Here is a 17,475-nt window from a genome sequence, read left to right on the forward strand (position 1 = left end):
ATTTGTGCGTTAGTTTTCAGCCTACCCTCGCACGAAAAGGGCGAGAGCCCAAACCAAAAAAATCTGTGAAATGGAAACTCAACGTTGTCACAATAATTCATAAAACTGATTCTTACAGTGTTTCTGACTCAGAAAATGCTAAATCAGAATATCACTTTTATTATGCATTGGAAATGTAACGAATACCCTCGATTCAACATTAACGCCCCTCTCTTGGGGGACGCGAACGAGCGAACGTGTGGAATCGGCAGAGACAGGTTTGAGTGCGTCACTGGATTTCATTGGTCGGCAAGCGGTGGCGTGGACCCCCCCCCCCCCTTATTCCTCCTCCTAACCCCCTTTCCACTCCATTCGAACTGACCGACGTCCCTTTCGACCGCAATGAGGGGGGGGGCGGGGGGGGGACTCCACGTGCGGGGCAGGATGGAGACACAGGCCGTCGCTATCGGGTCACGTGCCCTTGCTAATTTCCCCGAAGGACCCCCCACTCATGAGCCTCTCAATAGGTGCAGGCCGCACTTGGCAAGCGCAATGGACCGCGATCAGGGTCGCCCTTCCCTTTAAAAAAACTCTCTCGCGACTGTCCGGACCCCCTGCCGACTGCGTCTCCCGGAATGGTTGAAATAAATCATCGCCGGAATACTCGGACTGGCATTTCGCTTGACATTCTCCCGAAAGGACTGCGGAACCAGATAAGACTTTCGTCGTTGGAGGTCCATGTCTATGTGTATCTTTAGTCGGAAGAACACTAATATTCTTTGTTGGACACGGAATGAAAATATGAATTTACTTGTATTTCTCACGTAGTTTCCCGAAATATATTTCGTACACTTCCCATTCCACGACCTTTATCCCGCTTCAAAGAGTGTGGAATTCGAAATTTTGGAAATACACTCTTGCAGCCTCCGCAACGCTCTCTCTCTCTCTCTTCCTACTTCACTATCCCAGATGACATTTAAAAAACTCTCCATCCACAACAACATTTAAGAGAGCACTTCACAAGTTCATTTTACTCAGGTACTACAAAACGTAACCAGTATACCCGGTGAGTTTTTACTAGGTGAGCTATGCCACGCTCTCCCTAGCTTTTCCCAAAAACCTCATTCTTTGCTTAGGCTTTCCTTCTTTTATTGTTCTTTTTAATCACTGTAATTTACTTTGAGTATGTGTGTGTATGTTTAGGTGCATCCTTAATTTATATATTTTAATGCATGCAAATATGTGTATGTATGTGTGTGTGTATGTATATATATATATATATATATATATATATATATATATATATATATATATATATATATACACACACACATACATACACATATATAGGCTGGTCGTGGTAGTCCAGGGGGTAGAACGTTTAACTGCCGACCCGGGGGGGGCCTGAGGGGCCCGGGTTCCATTCTCTGGTAAGGCACTCTGGGCACCTGCAGCTCCACCCATGCTATGTGATTTTTCGGGTACCAGATCTTCCTGGGAAACCATAACCGTCACAGAGAAAGGAACTGCCCCTCCTACCCTGATGTGTGACTTTCACACGCCGTATAGGGCTTAGTACTAGGTGAACTCTACCATCACCTACCAAACCGACCTTCGGGTTGACTACTGTGTTTATGGTTTTATCGTGCGTACTATATATTAGGCATAAAATTTAAAATTATATTCGTATATACACATAAATAAACACATATAGACGGACAAGAATTCTTTTTGCACATCAAAAAGAATTCTTGTCTGTCTATATGTGTATATACGAATATAATTATAAATTTTATGCCTAATATATACTATGTATACGACGATGGGTTAAATGGAATAAGGGACCGTTAGGTCTCAATTTCGCCCAAATAAAGACCTCTATCTATCTATCCATCTATCTACTTCCAACGAAACATGGAGATGGCCCCTCATGGAAAGCCCTCTCCTAAGCCTAAGATCACAAAGCGGTGTTTCCCCTTCAGCAAGTAGGTGTACATAATTCTTCAATCTTTTAAATACACCACTAATTACGGAGTTAGACCGCGACAATGATTGCAGAAAACTCACTTCCCCTCCGCCCCCGATCCGCGTGGACTCCAGGCACGGCCCCTCACTCGGGGGCAGAGGGGGGACCGCGGATTGGAGGTCGGGGGCGGGCTTTTCCCTCGTGGAGCCCTCCGGCGTAAGGGGGAGAGCCCTGGCTTTCATCTCAGACTCACTCTTGCCACAAATTCCCACCCTTTCCATTCATTCCGCCGCCCCTTAGCCTCGCGGTCACGTGCACCCCCCTCTCTCTCTCTCTCTTTCTTCCCTCCCCCTTGTCCCTCTAACTTTCACGCAGTCAGTTTTCCTCGACACCGTCGCTGTTCTATTTGCCGCCGCATTTCCTCATTTCAGCTGGATATCATCTTATTCCGCCCAATCCATTGTTAGTATTCTATTATTATTTTTTGTTTATATATATATATGTATATATATATAATATATGTATATATATATATGTGTGTGTGTGTATATATGTATGTCAATACTTCTGTTTCCTCTGATGAAGGCGGAGTTAAATTCCGTCAAAATTATCAAGATATAACGTGTGAGTGTCCTTTTTATGTGTTCTGATATTGTTTGTTGCTGTCCATGTTTTTTATTATATTATATTTTTTATATGTTTTTTTATTTTATTATATATATATATATATATATATATATATATATATATATATATATATATATATATATATATATATATATATATATATATCCTACAAGCCACCGCCAGAGTTTGTGGCAGCGAGTGAATACACCAGAATAATTGTCCAGGTCATCCAATACGGCATGGGGGGGGTGAGATTTCGCCACTTTTCGAGACACTGAAACATCGACGCCGTTCAATTCGGTATCCCTCTCGCTTGCGTCCAGGACGATTCGGTCCCTTCCCCATCGCCCTGCTCGCCATCGTCACGAGGTGGATGCGAGTGGTGCTCAGGGATGGTTGTGTCTCCAAGGGTGGATGACCGATTCCCGCCCCGCCGTCGAATCACACGCGTCCTCCGATTCCGAATTACCTCCCTGCTCCGGTGACCCCCTGGTCCACGGAATGAGATCTCCCTTCCCGTGGAGATCGGATGTCGTTATGTAGGGTGCGGGGTTTACCTTCGCCTTCCCTCCCGCCTGCGCTTTCCACCTCCATTTTCGCATCTGCGTATTATCGCGACACTAACGTTCCGCGACTCTCATCCTCGTCCGCTCGCACACATCACATGCGTACTTAATGGGTGCGCACCAGAGAAAGGCAATGGGTTTTCCCTCCGTGCGAACGTCGCTCCGCCATCTTTCCACCTCCACATCTCAGTTCATTTCACCAGAGATGTCACCGGAGATCACATTAGAGAGGGTAAATTCTTTCTGTTGGCATTGAAAACACATTCATTTAATGCTTGCGTTGCTGAAACGTGTCGCCAGATGTCTCTCCGTACTACTTTTTTTCACTTAAACGCGACCATAAGGGCTTTTGTACAGGACGGAAAGTGGAGTCGAGCTAAAACCCACTTGACTCAGTTGATCTCCTCGTTTGATTTTTGGCGAGATGAGTTTTTTCTCGTATAATAATAATTGTGATGAAAACAGTTGCAGAAGGGTAACTGCGGCATGGCTGGGGGTTGAAGGAGGAGGAGGGGTGGGGGTTTGCATTTTTCGCACACAGTCGGCCGCAGGGGGGCGGGGGGGGGGGGTAAGAAAGAAAGGCGAAAAGAGGCTTCCCCGATTGGCCGGCGCCGTCTTTTCCTGTCCCCTCCCCCCCCCATTCCTCCCCCTCCCCATCTAACCCCCCGCTGGCTCGGGGCACCCGCTCTCGCCTTTTCCTCGTAGAGGTCGTTTACAGCGTTCGGGCACCGACCAATGGCGGGGCGGCTTTGAAGGGCGCCGCGGCGTGCGGGGGATGAACGGGGCCGGCGATCCCTTCTTACGCTGAAGATTATTAGCACGCGCCGGGCACACCAGAATGCAGGTCGAGTTTTCCTTGGTATTCTTGTTATTGTGTTCCCGGTGGAGTGGTGTGTGAGTATATTTATGTGTGTGTATATATATATATATATATATATATATATATATATATATATATATATATATATATATATATATATATATATATACACACACACATATATATATATATGTGTGTGTGTGTGTATATAAATATATATATATATATATATATACACACACACGAGGGTCATCCGGAAAGTAGTACCCGTTCGTGAAATAAAGACACAAAAGTAAATATTAACAAACATAAAAAATTTTATTTGAAAGAGGATACTTTAAACTACTTCTCAACATAATCTCCAAGCAAATTAAGGCATTTGTCATAACGTGTGACAAGTTTCTGTATTCCTGCTGCATAGTCCTTCGCCGCCAGCTCATTGAGATACGCGAGGGACCCATCTTGCACAAATTTTTGCATAATGCAGATGGTGTTTAACAATTTCATGAACAATTGTTCGAGAAACATTGGGAAAATGCTCACAGATGTCATCAATTGTGACGCGCCGATCGTTCCTCACGAATTCGTCAACTGAGCTCACCAGTTGGTCTGTAATGACAGACGGTCTCTCCGAACGCTCATCGTCGTGTGTGTTCCCCCTCCCCATGTTGAAGTTGCGACACCACCGCCGAACAGACGACTCGTCCATTACATTGTCTCCATACACCTCCTTTAATTGGCGATGAATATCACATGGGCGAACGTTTCTTGCATTGAGGAATTTAATCACTGCCCTCACTTCACAACTGGCGGCGTTCTCAATTTTTTTAAACATTGTAAACAATCACAGAAACAACACAGGCAATGCTAGCGTCACGCAACTTGGCTCAGAGAAGGCAGACAAGCCACTGAAGCTATCTGACCTCGTCCAGCGGCTACTCGCGTCGTCAGCACTTCATGCGGCACGAACGGGTACTACTTTCCGGATGACCCTCGTATATATACATATATATATGTGTGTGTGTGTGCATATATATATATATATTATATATATATAATTTCGTCGAAGTAACACGGAAGTTTTGAATAACAAACTTGGATAGCAACAAACAATATAAGGACACATAAAAAGGTCACTCACACGTTGAAAAAACGTGTGAGTGATCGAGTTTCATATATATATATATATATATATATATATATATATATATATATATATATATATATATATATATATATATATATACATTTGGGTCATGAAGGACGGCAGGTGTAGGGGTTGCGGGGGGGTGTGGGGTGTGTGGGTATGGGTAAACCAACCCGCTTGACGAATGCGCTTGTTTGCCATCCGCCCCTCTCCCCCATTGATGCGATTATCTCGCGCGCCATGATCGACCCCGCCAGAAAAATCCCCCCTCGAGCTCCAGCGTATCAATTCACGGTCTTGTCCCTTGGCGAGTGACGGTGCTTGCAAATCTACCGATTCCATTTGTAGTAATTAAGAATTGAAGCGGGAATTGAACGGCGGACATTTCGCCATCCGTTCGCATTCGTTTCGCGATTCGATGAAACTTTCTTCGACGGCCATCGAACAAGCATTGTCGAGTCTAATGGAGGAAAATGTTTATATCTTTGTACATATCTAAATTATTCAGATTTCAGTTCCGTCCTCTCTTTCGTATTTACTACAAGGCGTAGGGATTGAGATGTTGCGGTGGCTGTCGTACTGGCCTCCGACCCAGATGGCCCGCGTTCGAATCCTTCAGCGGGTAGTCTCTGTCAGTAGTAACCCGATCCCTATTTGAGGTGCTTTTTGGAGAGCATTTCGAGTGATTAATTCGTCCGTCGAATGGGGCGTTATACCGCGGACGTTAAGCTGTGGCTACTGTGCGCTAACACTAATCTACGAGAATAGATCAGGATGGTGCGGTAGCTAGCGTACAGGCTTCCCACCAGAAGGGTGCGGATTCGAATCCCGGAGGTGACAGATATTTAGCAGTGGTATCCCAATCCCTACACCACGCGCTTTGTGGAGAGCATTTTGAGTGAGTACGCCGTCCGTCGGATGGGACGTTAAGCTGCAGACCCCTTGGCGCCTTTCGACATGAGTAGGCTAATGCCGATGCCGGGTTTCTGGGTTTATTGATTTGTTTATGTAGTAGAGTGTTCTTTATACCAGGTGCATCGGAAATCTGAGGAAAATATTAGCCAGAAAATATCACACTCTCTCTCTCAGAGCAAATATAATAACAATAATAATCGTCAATGATTGATAATGGGTACACGCGATGCAATTACGTCATCTATCGATCAAATTTATTTAATTCTAGTCAATCAAAAAACAAAAATATGATAATTGATCTTTGGCAAAAATGAAGGTAACATTATGATAAAACTAGGAAATGAAAAGCTAGTAAAAGCCAAAGATATTTCTTAGAAGGGAGATCCTCCGTTTATTTCGGAGGACACCACCACAAAGGCGCATAGCGAGGACACTACGTAACCATAAGAATGGATACGAGATTCGGTTCTGCCCGGAGGTAACCGCCAATGTTTTTTTGACTTTGAACCGCGGAGAAAAGTAGGTTGGAGGCCAAGGGATTCCGCCGGAAAAGAGGGCGGATGGTGAACGGTGACCATCACTAATCTACGTGAGAAGTGGGCTAGCGAATCATACGAGCAATGGGAAAGTGGGAGATGGATAGAACCCATCGGCTTTAAATCCGAAATGCGATCGTTTTCCGAGCTCAGAGAATGTTGAGCAAGGTGAGAATATTCAGCACTAAATGTGCCATTTTCAGGAGTACATATAGTACGATGATGAATTTGATATTTCCATTAGCCATTCCTTCCAACCTGCGTTCGCGATACTTGAAGAGCAGTTCGCGTACAAGTTAATAATGTGCCATGCATTCAGAATCCATGCTTTAGTTCTCAGAGCAATTGTTTTTTATGCAAATTGTCCACTTCAATTTAAGTAGTGAAGGTTGAAATTTTTGTAAATCACTATTACAGTCCATTTTTATAACACTTCCATTATTATTATACGATATGTCCACGAGCACTGCCATTATACTTAAATGATAAGTGAAACATATTAGATTTCAAACTTATAGACACTTAAGGGTCCTGAAAATAGTAATTAAAGATGTCCTTGTGGAACCGGAAAATATGTCGCGATTTTACTGATTCCTCACAGAGCATTTGAGTGAATCAATTTTTCAATCCCAAATGGAATTCGGTTTAATTCACGCCTTAGGATTCGCGCAAGGGATCGTCCAAGGTTGCCCATCATTCCCGAAGAAATTGCAGTCTGTTCTCGTTATCTGCAAATGAAAACTAATGGAACAATTGGAGACGTAGTTTCTGTCCAGCCAGTGTGGGTCTTCTTCTTCCATCCACTTTGGAGTACGCGTTAAATCTGGGTGCCATAAGTCGAGTAACACGACGAAGATGTCTTGCCGTTTTTTAGGCGGCTTTTTTATTTCAGAGATCGCCTTATTTGGGCTTTTGCTCTGTGTCCTGTGTATTTTTTCCGTCTTTTCCTGGACTACCAATCCAGCGTCGTTTCTATTTCCCTTTTCCATTTTTTAATTGTCATTATATTCATTATTTATATATTATTTATTTTTTTTCCTATGTGTTAGGGGTTTAACACCATGTTTCGTCTTTTGTACTTATCGTATGGACCAATTTTGTTGATTTTAGTGTATGTCATAGCTTCGTTAGAATTTCCTTTCAGTTTTTCGAAGTAATTCTTAGTTTGCCTCAGTAAAAAGTTGTGTAGTGTCTCTATGTCTATTATTTTGTATATATTTTCGTTTTTCTCCCACGGATGGAGTCCAAGGGCCAGTCTTAGTATTTTCCTTTCAGTGGTTTTTAATTTTTCCATTTGGGATCTACTCACTAGCCCCGTCCATGCAGGTGAGGCGTAGGTTAGGATTGGTCTTATAGTGGTTTTGTAGATTAATAATTTTATTTCCTGAGGGGTGGCGTTATTTCTTAGAATTTTTGCCAGTTGTGATGTTTGTATGAAGTTAGGATATGCAGTTACTTTATAGCAATCACCAGTTAAAACTTATCGCTGACTCAATTGGTCATGGTTTTAGCTAAACGGGCTGGGAAAATTCAGTGACCCAAGAGATTCAATACCGAACTCTTGACATTAAATTGTACGCATATATCGGAAGAGGGGAGGGATCTTTCCGCCCCCCCCTAGGGACCGGTACCCCCCACGCCCCCACCCACCGCGCCTCTCTTCAAATCGGACGCCTCCACTGCACTGACTGCACACAGGTCCCCCTTCACCATCAATGGTGCTTCCATGCGAATTTGGACTTGCTGACCCTTTCCAAACTCTCCCCTTCCCCTGGGATGGAGCACCATCCTCGCACCACATACAACCGATCAACGAGTCACCCCGTGCTCTGCCGCATTTGCGGGTCACCCAATCAATGGCGATGACTTCCCCACGTGATGCCTGCGGTTTCTCTCTGACATCCGACAAATCCCGTATCTTAGTTAATGAAGCAGGGGTTGTCATAAATCATCAGGAGTCGAACCTGAGCTCTCAGGCTTAGCAGCCGAACGCCGCCACTGCCCTAACCAGGCCTCGCCCACTTTCACCTTTACGTCTCCCCTCACCCGGCCCACACATTTGAGTGATTTCTCAATCAATCCCGTACTTCTATTTCCTTATCGTGCTCCACATTGCCATTTCATCCACTTTTCCTTGTACTTTTCGCCTGATTACGTTTGTAGCTCCACATGTGACGAAAACCTGTGGTGAATAATCCCAGGTGAATGACAAATCCCTGATCCGAAAGGCAGCCTTAATGCATTCCCGGCTGGCAGGGGCGGTCGTCGACAGACCCTCCTGGCTGGACGACGTCAAGCCGCGCCATTTTATCGCGGTTTCTCATTTTCTGCTGTCGTACCTGACGTTTTGTTCACCGCCGAAGAGTTTCCTAATGGTATTCAAGAAGTTCTCTCGGGTTTCCCACCGGGTCAGGTTGCAGTACACCGACGTTTCGAAGGCTGACTCTGCCATCGTCTTCACCCTGAAGACGATGGCAGAGTCAGCCTTCGAAACGTCGGTGTACTGCAACCTGACCCGGTGGGAAACCCGAGAGAACTTCTTGAATACCATACGCCGGGAAAACCTGAGATCCTTCAGTTTCCTAATGGGTTTGTTTAATGTAATAATTGAATCTCATAGTGTTTAAAGGTAGATTTCGATAGAGAGGAATGATTATGGTGAGGGGATAGGAATATGGGAGTTGGAAAGGGTTTTTTTGTGGTCGCCGGTGTTTATTTACTTAGACTGTCTGTCTTCTGCTTCCAAAGGTGTTGAGCGAGGGGGTTTGTCTTTAGTAAAGAGGAGTTTTATCTGCGAAGGAGTGGAGTATAAACTATGGATGTCATGAAGAATAGGGGTTTATACGGAGGTCTTTGTTCTTCATGAACCATGAAGCGCTAGTTTTCTGATGATTTTGTTTACTGCTGTTTGAATTATTCTGAGGTGTAATTTGACTGCATGGGCCTAAGATGGCGCGGAATATGAGAGAAGAGGGCGTATCATCGAACTGTAGAGCAGTAACTTTGTTTTTAGTTTAAGAGGGGATCTCAGCTTAAGCAGCGGTTGAAGAGATGCGGTTGCAGCATTGGATTAATTAATTGTAGCCCGGATGTGGGCTGCCCATGATAACTTTTTGGCAAAGGTTACTCCAGTGAATTAAACACTTTGGACGTTTGGAATAACCGTTTCGCCATAATGTATGGCAGGGGCTGGTCACTTGGTTTTTTTCTTTCTTGAAAAGGCAATATGATTGCATTTCTCCAGGTTTATTTTAAGTTTCTAATCGTCCGCCCAATCTTCAAATGTATCGATTTGATCTTGAAGATTTTCGGCAGTTTTCTCCTGGTTTGGAGCCCTGGGCGTCGTCTGCAGTGAGTTCCTCAGCGGCCCAACCCAAGGGAGTCGGGACGAAGCGCGGGAAGCGTGGAAAATGACCATCATTGCCCCCCCCCCACACCTCCCGCGGAGTTAAAGCCTTCTCAGGCGGACTGTTGAGAGAATGTCTCGAATTCTCAGATCACACAACTGGCTCTTAATATCCCCCGAAGCCTGTTTAAACGAGAACTCCTTTTGTTCAGCTGAAATCAAGCCTCATTATGTCTGAGTCTCGTTAATTTTTCTACAATCAAAGAAAGTGATAAAAGGGCTAAAGATGTAAATGAAAGACTCATGAGTTTTTGAAAGCCAAGAAATAATGAATTTAGGTCGACAGGATAAGACGATATCAGCACAATACATCCATTGTGTCCTGCCCTGTCGAAAAGTTCCCTGTTTTTAGATTTCACGCTCATATCTAGTTTTACCGCCCACGGAATACTATATTAGAGAGTATTGATGTTGAATCGTGATGGAGAACGACAGATTTGAGGGTTGCATTGAGTTGAGGAATTAAATCGGGGAATACTTGTTGAGGCGAGGGCGAAAGGTATGTGTATCGAGGTCGTAGCGACGAGTGTGGTAACAGAAGGAGGCAAGCGACTTGTTTAGATGCCGGGGAAGTTTCGAACGGAGAAGTGGAATGTGAACGCGTCGAGGAAACTGCGGCGCTTGGAAGTGGTTGCACTTGAAGGTCACGAAGGGTGCAAAGAAGTGGCGTTCGTGATTTTGCGAGGAATGCGTGATTGGAAACGGGCGAGTCGCGTCGCTCGGAGGCGTGACTCCAAGCGGGTGCCTCGTCAATTGCAGGACCGATAACTCATGCAGTGTCAGAGAAGAGAATTTTAACAAAAAGAAATGAAATACCTTTTCGAAAGAACTTTGCATCACTGGGGTCCCACCATTTGTGCTGGCAAAGCGCCTCATGGGAAGCACTACCTTTCAAATTGGCGTGCAGGTGCAAATACTATACAATCATTTATTCTTATTCAAACGATGCCCCGATACGGTCAGTAATTATTGAATTAACAATGCTAAAAATGGGCGAAAAGTCTTTCAATTCGAGGAGGAACGCCGAGTTCCCCGAGACCGCTGGCGAGCATCCTCCCTACCACCCTTCCCAACCACCAGACCTCCCCTTTGCGCTGGTAAGTGAGGCGGATGCGCCGTCCCGCGGCACTGCTGCGGTTTGGGCGGCGTCCTCGGAGGAGGAGGAGGAAAAGGGGGGGATGCTTGCATTCAATCAATCCTCTCATCCCTCCGAGGCCGATCCTTTCATTGCGTTTCGAACTCTTTGTCGAGTATTACAGCGACAGAAACCATGCATTGTTTTAGCTGAAAAATCTGTTCCTTCCTTCTCTTCCTTCACCCTCCTTCATTTATTTTTAAAGAAGTAATCACGTTTTCGCTCATAATTTAAGGCGCTTGTATGCGTGCAAAACTCCGTTCGCTAGGGCCGAATGAGAGAAACGGCTGTGGCGTGCATTGCCATCATTACCCGTGCGATATTAATGCACTCATTCGCAATATTTTATGAAATTTCATCGTCCGGGTTACATCCTCAATTCCGGTCGCTTTGATAAAAATGAGTGCTTGGTGCGCGGTGAAGGGCGCTCGCAAGGCAGCCCGATCCGCATCCGCGAACCTGGGCACGTGAATTGGCGGCGCTCGGAGGTAATTATTCGTTGCGTTGAAATCGCCCAGCTAGCGTATCTCATAATTCCCCTATTGAAAACGGCAATAAAAAACGGTCCAATTTCCCTATTGTTATCGCACCGGAGGAGTATTTGGGATTCGCATGAGTACGAGTCATTTCGAAGGGAGGGCAATTTTTTAAGCTTTTTTTCCGGTTCGTCCCATTGTCTCCCCGTCCCGTTTGTCCCAAGGCGGAAGCGTTTATAAAAGTGTCGAGGGTGGCGTGAAGGGACCTTCGAAATCGACGCAATTCCCGAAATGCCGTCGCGAATCCTCTAGTTGCGACGACGTGTGGAATTGGCCCTTCTCGTCCCGGCCGAACTTCCTCTCATTGTGCGCGATCACCCCTCCGTTTCTCACGCCTAGCCCACCATCACTCGCGCGAGACTACTTCGAGGTAAACAAGGCGAACGCCGAGTTCACTAGTGCGCGTTTCTTCTCGATTGCCGGAAAAGTAATCTCAGACGATGCAAGAAGGCAGTGCGGTTGACCTTGGGCGGAATTTTAACGGCTTTATCATCAGAGGGTGCGAACACGAGCGAAGGCAGGGCCGAAGATACGTAACAAGGGCAGGCAGTCTCCTATGAAGAAAGAAATCTCTTATCCGATCAAGTGTAATTGATTTTCCAATTATGATTTAATGTTCGAAGATTTATCATTTTCACATTCATTTTCAGCATCTCCAGTCGCGATTTTCAAATCTTTGCGAGATCCCGAAAATGTTTACGGATGGGACGTCTCAAATCATGTCCGTACATTCATATTGCAGCTTCTAATGAAGCAATGTCGGTCAGCCCACATGTTGCCATCAAATGCAAGGGGACCAAAGGCCCAACTACGAGCTCGTGGCAAGGGTCAGGGTCCACTGTCACGGTCCTTACACCAAGGGCCCTTAATGTATCATTAATGTCTCGACTTGGTACCAGCAGACTATTTCCTATTCCCAAAAGTAAAATCCGCCCTCAAACGACACCACCAAGGGATCCTAAGTGCCGTCAAAGCTTGCTCGCGTACCCCTAAGGACCTTCCGTATACCAGGATGTCTTCGAGTCGTAGAAAAGCCACTGGCAAAAGTATGTCAACGCTCAAGGTATGTACTTGGAAGAATTTCCAGGCATTGCAGCAATATCTGAAATAAACCTATTTTTTCGTAAAAAAATTCCCGATACTTTTTATACAAATCTCGTATTTTTATTACTGGAAACATATTGCTAAAAAAATACATATTGCCCATTTTTAAGTATTTAATATGACAGGCACGTATGCCATCAATTGCGAGAACTAAATTGCTTTTAATTGATTTAATTTAATTTTACAATAGGGGCATTAATCGCTTTCTTACCGATCACCACCCACAACTACCGCGCTCGTAATTACGACCAATCCGCATGTGGTGATACTGCGAGACTCTTGTTAAAATGTAGCGTTGCCGGTCCGGAATGAGAGAAATGTGGTTTCAGTATTTCTCAGACGATTCAACTCAAGCAAGACAAACACTAGGGCCGTATTTAAATGATGGCCTGTGCCCACCTGAACTGGGGCGCCGAGGACTCCTGATGGCTCGAGATGTCAGACAGTGGTTAAGACTTTTCACTCTGATTGTGTTTATTTCATTGTTTCTTTACCTTGTCTATGTCATGAAAGAAAAATTAGGAAATCGCTGCTTAGTCTAAAAAATGTCCTATATATTTATATTTCAATCCTAGGATTGGTTTGCTTTAACCCCCATTTTACTATATTTGAATGCAAGGCTGCATATTCAAGGGAGAATAATGTGGTGGTTTCCCGTTGCCTTCCACTCCGCAGTACTGCGGCCGATACCGTGAGCTTCACTCTCGCCCGCAGCTGTGGCAGCTGATGCCGGGCCGATCATTAGTGACCACTGCGTCACCAGTGCCTGATGGTCAATCTGTTGCCTTTCACCATGGGTTCAGGGAAGCTTTTCAGTTAGGATTTTAGTCGTTCTTCTCGTTCCGAAATACCGATATTGTGTTTTTTCTACTAATGTATGGTTGCTGTTCCAAAAAAACATTAACAAATTTTTTTCTCAGCTGAAGAATTTTCGGTGGTCACGGGAAACGAACGGGAGGCGACTTTCAGCTCCACAGGTAGACACGCTACCTCTGGCCTACCCTCGCCCTAAGTGAATATCTGTGGACAAAATAGTTTTAAATCCATTTTGACGTGAGCTGGCAATGTGAAATGAATTTCAATTTCGAACGTGTGCTCCTAGAGGACTGGGGTGATTATTCCTCGACAGGAATGCCCAGATTTGATTTAATAGAGAATCTTACATGGAGATGATGGAGGGGGGTACCAACGATCGTTATCTAGTCGTTAGCGGGAAATCAATTGCGTAGCATCAGTCACCCGGGGGCGGGGGGGGGGGGCGTCAGTGGTTGTGTGGTTAAGTCCCACGACGCCTTGTGCTCCTCATTTGTCTTCCAGCGGTATCAAGTGCTCGTTCTCCGCAAAATCCGCCTCCCTTGACCTCCTTCCTTCGACATTTCTGATATGCGGACGGGAGCGGATTACGCAGAGGCCGACCGCAATGGGTGTGGGCACCACGCAAGCGAACAAATCCCCGTGCATGAACCGCGGGCAATCTGCCCTTTGGACGCAAAGGACGCGCGTCCTTCGCGGGCATGGGTCACGGGGAATCCCCTTTTCGAGACGGGAACGTGTGATCCAAGTTTTCTCCGGTGATATAGGATTAAGTTCTTTGTATCGCTCATTGCCGAACTCGGTCGCAATTGTGGAAACACGCCAAATGGAAAACCCATCGCGAAACTAAAAACGAGGGTGTCAAGACTGCGTGACCTGGTTTGCGACGATCGACGCATCATAATGTGTCGAATTCATAAAAATGTAGCCCATAAATACATTAACTCCTAATGTACTTGATTCAATTGGACACCAGTGCCCCAAATAAATCAATTTACCTTGACGAAAATGTGTTTCGTGAGCATCTGCTTACAAAATCAACCTGAGCAATAGTTCGTCAAGTTATCGAGATGCAGCGATGAAATTCGCTATGAAAATCCCGCGAGAAAGTGCCTTGCGTATGCAATGGACGGAAAAAGAACACATATATTAATAGATATTCCTCAGTGGCGAACTACGAGCGGTCTAAGTACTGAGAAATGACGTAACGTCGGTATGATTAACTATTCTCTTTCCCCAACTGATGCGGCGTAGAGTTTCATTGTGATTTTTAATATATATATAATTTTTTTCTTCAAAACTTTTATTACAATCTTTGCTCGACAAATTTTTCAAGGATTATTAGAAAAGTTATGGTCCTATCGAGAGAAGGGAGCCATTGGTGGAATTCAAGTGATTATTGCCTTTTTATTCATTAATCTCTCCGTGTCCGTTTCACAATAGCCAATCCAACGCAATATTTCAGTTGCTGCAATGCATCACTGTATGTACATGTGCCAACCAATTATCACACTGATATTGGTACAATTGTAAGATCCAAATTAAGTAGTTGTATCTATTCATTGCTCGTTGTAAATGCCTTCCTCGACTATGAGTGATTTGGATCTTTCGCTTTTTTTTAAATAGCGACATTATTTTTTGGCTAAGTAGGACTTCTGTAAGTCATATAATTTCATACTTTGTAATATCCCATAAAATTCTTTCGGGGCCTGTTTCTATACTTGTCATGCGACATTATGCTTTTATTGCCTCTGGCCTATGTTTCGTGTTACATCCACCTCCTCCTGCACCCCTAGTATAACATCCGTTGCTAGTTTGCCAGAATCACTCCCCAATTTAATAACATCGATATTAAATATAATATGAATACTAAATGTTATGCCAATTAAAGAGTAAAATATGTTTTGTTCGACATACCCATCAAAAAATGATAATGAGAGCGTTGCATAAATGATTTAGCTCAAGAGCTGAACTCGCGGTCGGTCCTCTATTTCAGAGATTTCAACGCCCACCGAGTGACGCCTAGATCGGCTTCTTCACCCCCCCCTCCCCCCCTCCAATATCTTTGGATGGCTGCATCTGGAAGAGATCTTGCAGCCGCCATCATAAGCTAATTAATTCCTGGCACCGAAGTAGCACCAAAGTGGCAATCCATCATTTTTTCAACGCCGTTTCCGCAACCTTCTCCCGACGCTAGGAAGCTTTTACGTGCTTCCCTTCACCGAAGACGACAAGTACAATTGCTGTTGAAAATATGATTGAACTTTGCCTTAAAGAGTGAACTGAACAAAGAGTATAAATCGCAGTCCTATTATATGACAACTATCCCATGATAACTACAGGGTGCGACGACATAATTTCCTTTTTTTCAAACGCAAAACGCTTTCCAAAAATGAAGCTGTGTTGCCCTGCTCTGTAATTACAATGAATGTGCCTCGGCAATGTTTTTGATTTCGCCTCGTGGCGAATAAATATTTTTTTATTTTTGGCCCTGGCGTTTCTCGGAATCCACGTCGACACAGGATTCTCGTTGGCGGGACTTCACCCTGATCTCCGGGGAGAGAAGAACGCCTTCGCAAGGCGTTAGTTACTCTAGGGGGTCTCAAGTACCCTGGCGATGGCACCACTCTGCTTCCAATTATTAGCGTAAGCATTTCATGTGTAAACGAACAAAAGCGTAGTTTTCGTGAAAGGTTGAGATTAGACCGGAAATCACATATGTTCTCATCGGCGTGATTAGTTTATGCTAATGTTATGAGGTTGACTAGATATTACAAAAGGTCCCCATTTAGAGAGCTTCAAAGGGTTGTTCATTGCTTTAAAACGCGATGAAAAAACGCAGGTTTGAAGGAAAATTATCAATGCGAGACAATGTTTGATTGTAAATTAAAATTAATAAATTCAATTTTTTTAACGGGAGCGATGGAAATATATCATAAATAGATGACGTTTGGCAATGAATCGCATAAAAAATGAACAAAATTGTCGGAAGTGAAACATCTAGGTAGGCTGCGTCCTTCGATCACCTGTAAAGCGATGATGACTGGTGAAAAATGGGGTTTGCCTTTGAAAATAATTTCAACGCTGAATCCCGAGTTTCAAAAGGCGGAACCTTCCGGGGGACCAATCAATTTAAGGATCGACAGAAATGGAGACCTTTGACAAAAGCAGATGAATTCTCCCCTTACAACCATTGTCAATTTTCTATCGAGCCACTTACGAGGGCTCTATCATCTATATTTTCAGCCTAGTAATAAAAAATTTAGTATTGAAAACGGCTTCATTGTTTTTCAAAGTATTCACCATGATAATCAATAAATATTTGTTTACGCTCGAATTAATTTTCGTAACACTTTTTCCACTTCGATTGAGGTACCTCCAAAACATGGTTTTTTAATGCATCAACGGCTTCTGAAGGCGCCGAAATACGTTGGCCACGTAATTTTCCCTTGATAAACGGGAATAAAAAGAAGTCGTATATATCAGGGCTGTACGGAGGATAACCCATCAATTCGACGTTTTGGCCAGTCAAATAAGATAGTTGTTTCATCCGACCTCTGAGAGCTTCGTCGAGAGGCGCGAGAAGTCGTCAAATACCATCGTAAGAAAGTGTTCAAGAGTTAACTCCCATTTTTTCGCTGGGACAAAATTTTCGAATCACTGTAAACAACACAAGTTATGATCAAATGACAAAATGTTCTGAAGAAAGTCAGCGTTAAAATGGGTCAAACTTTCAGATGGAAGCGTCAGATGGCGCCTAAAGCACTTAAGTGTTGCCAAGGCTCAAAAATAAATAGCAACCCTCGTATTTATATTCTGATGATAATGTGGCATAAGCATGATCGAGGTTAGTAACTGGCGTCCAGTATAAGCGAAGCTGAGGAATTTCCTCGAGCAGTTTCAGTCTTCTCATTCTTACTGGTTA

At 44.3% G+C, this 17,475-nt stretch overlaps 1 protein-coding gene across 2 annotated transcripts in view; it reads right to left on the minus strand.

The window, feature by feature from the left end:
* Positions 1–17,475, minus strand: part of LOC139690639 (sodium-dependent nutrient amino acid transporter 1-like) — a 77,824-nt gene that overhangs the window by 12,633 nt on the left and 47,716 nt on the right. The gene's annotated exons all lie outside the window — the stretch shown is intronic.

The sequence above is a fragment of the Hetaerina americana genome, unplaced genomic scaffold (genome assembly GCF_022747635.1).
Source record: "Hetaerina americana unplaced genomic scaffold, ioHetAmer1.1.p SCAF_3, whole genome shotgun sequence".
Taxonomy (NCBI): domain Eukaryota; kingdom Metazoa; phylum Arthropoda; class Insecta; order Odonata; family Calopterygidae; genus Hetaerina; species Hetaerina americana.